This window comes from Galeopterus variegatus, unplaced genomic scaffold (assembly GCF_000696425.1).
Source record: "Galeopterus variegatus unplaced genomic scaffold, G_variegatus-3.0.2 Scaffold11319, whole genome shotgun sequence".
Classification (NCBI taxonomy): domain Eukaryota; kingdom Metazoa; phylum Chordata; class Mammalia; order Dermoptera; family Cynocephalidae; genus Galeopterus; species Galeopterus variegatus.
Genome location: NW_007737430.1, coordinates 31281 through 33778, shown reverse-complemented (window position 1 = coordinate 33778; position 2498 = coordinate 31281). Strand labels below are relative to the sequence as shown.

Sequence of the window (2498 nt, the reverse complement as noted above, 5' to 3'; positions counted from 1 at the left end):
AACCGGGGTGGGGGGGAAGAAGACTTAACAACTACAGTTCCTTGAAGTTGATATGACAAGCAAACCGAAAGGACATTGTTGGGTGGGAGGGGTGAGAGGGAGGTGGCAGGGGGGTTTTGGTAATGGGCCACAATAATCAACCTCATTGTATATTGACAAAATAAAATTAAGAAAGAAAATAAATAAATAAAATTTAAAAAAAAGAAAAAAAATGAAATTCTGTAAACTATACAAACACATGGAAGTTAAACAGCATTCTACTTAATGACATATGAGTCCAAGAAGAAATCAAACCAGGAAATCAAAAATTTATTGAAACTAATGAAAACAATGATACATCATACCAAAACCTGTGAGATACTACAAAGGCAGTACTAAGGGGGAAATTTGTTGCACTTAATGCTTACTTCAGAAGAATGGAAAGATGGCAAGTGAACAACCTAATACTTCACCTTAAAGAACTAGAAAAATAAGAACAATCCAAACCCAAAGTTAGCAGATGGAAAGAAATTGTTAAGATCAGAGCAGAACTTAATGAAATTGAAACCCAAAAAACAATACAAAAGATTGATGAAACAAAAAGTTGGTTTTTTGAAAAGATATTGACAAACCATTAGCATAGCTAACTAAAAAAAGAAGAGAGAAGACCCAAATAACAAAAATTTGAAATATAGAAGGTGATATTACAACTGATACTTCTGAAATACAAGGTATCATTAGAGACTACTATAAAAAACTATATGCCAATAAATTTGAAAATCTGGAGGAAATGGATAAATTTCTGGACACACACAAACTAACAAAAATGAGCCAAGATGATGTAGAAAATCTGAACAGACCAATAACAATAAAAGAGATTGAAGCTGTCTTCAGAAGGCTCCCAACAAATAAAAGCCCAGGACCAGATGGATGCACAGCAGAATTCTACCAAACATTAAAAGAGGAATTGACACGAATTCTCTACAAACTACTCCAAAAGACTGAAACAGAGGCTATTCTTCCAAACTCATTCTATGAAGCAAACATCACCCTGATACCAAAACCAGGTAAAGATACAACTAAAAAAGAAAACTACAGGCCAATATCCTTGATGAATATAGACACAGAAATCCTTAATAAAATACTAGCTAACAGAATACAGCAACACATGTGCAAAATTATACACCATGATCAAGTAAGATTCATCCCAGGGATGCAAGGTTGGTTCAATATACGCGAATCAGTAAATGTGATACACCATATCAATAAAATCAAACACAAGGACCATATGATCATCTCTATAGATGCTGAAAAAGCATTTGATAAAATTCAACACTCATTCATGATAAAGACTCTCTACAAGTTAGGTATAGATGGAAAGCATCTCAACATAATTAAAGCCATATACAATAAGCCCACTATCAATATCATCCTGAATGGGGAAAAGCTGAAAGCCTTTCCCTTAAAAACAGGAACTAGACAAGGATGCCCACTCTCACCACTCCTATTCAACATAGTGTTGGAAGTGCTAGCCAGAGCAATCAGAGAAAAGAAGGAAATAAAAGGCATCCAGATTGGAAAAGATGAAATCAAATTGTCCCTGTCCCTGTTTGCAGATGACATGATCCTATATATTGAACAGCCTAAAGCCTCTACAAAAAATCTCTTGGAGTTGATAAATGATTTCAGCAAAATTTCAGGATACAAAATCAACACACAAAAATCAGTAGCATTTCTATTTTCCAATAGTAAACATGCAGAAAGAGAAATCAAGAAAGCTTGCCCATTTACAATAGCCACCAAAATAAATAAATAAAATAATTAGGAATAGATTTAACCAAGGATGTGAAAAATCTCTATCATGAGAACTATAAACCACAGTTTGAGGATGGGTTGGTGGGATTGGGAATTTTCTTCCTTTCTCTATTTAGCTATCATGGGTCTCCACATTCTCTCGGGTTTCTGTGTGGGTCTCTCCCCAGATCATGGCAGTCAGTGGGCCGTGCATGAACCTCCCACTCTGGTGCACTACCACAGGGAGGGGCAGTATAATTCCCCCTGTGGGTTGGGACACTGGGTCATGGGTCTTTGCTCTCTCACATCTTTCCCCAACCTCCACTGTTGACCCTCCCTGTGTCAATACAGCTCAGTGGTTGGTGGGCCATCTGCATGGTTATTGTGGCTGCTGTGATGGGCCACCTTTGCAGCAGTGGTAGTTGTGGCACTGCTTTGGCAGATCACCTGTGCAGTGGCAGTGTCTGAAGCAATGGTGTCCTGCACTCTTGCTGTCTGTTGGCAGGGGCTGCCCTCAGTTTCTGAGGTCCCTGTGCTCCTGCCAGCTGTCAGGAGCTGACCTTGGGTCCTGAGGTCCCTATGGTCCTCAGATTCTTAAAGATAGTAAAAGACTTGCCTGCAACCACACCTGTCATATGTAAACCAACCAATCCAGAGCCCACATCCCAACTGCCTCATTTATTGGGCACTCACAGGGCTCTCACACTCTAGACCATTGTCCACCT

At 38.8% G+C, this 2498-nt stretch overlaps 1 protein-coding gene across 1 annotated transcript in view; it reads right to left on the bottom strand.

The window, feature by feature from the left end:
• LOC103610569 (antifreeze protein Maxi-like) overlaps window positions 1–2498 on the bottom strand; it is a gene marked incomplete at its 3' end in the record, with an annotated part of 8335 nt that overhangs the window by 5240 nt on the left and 597 nt on the right. The window lies entirely within an intron of this gene.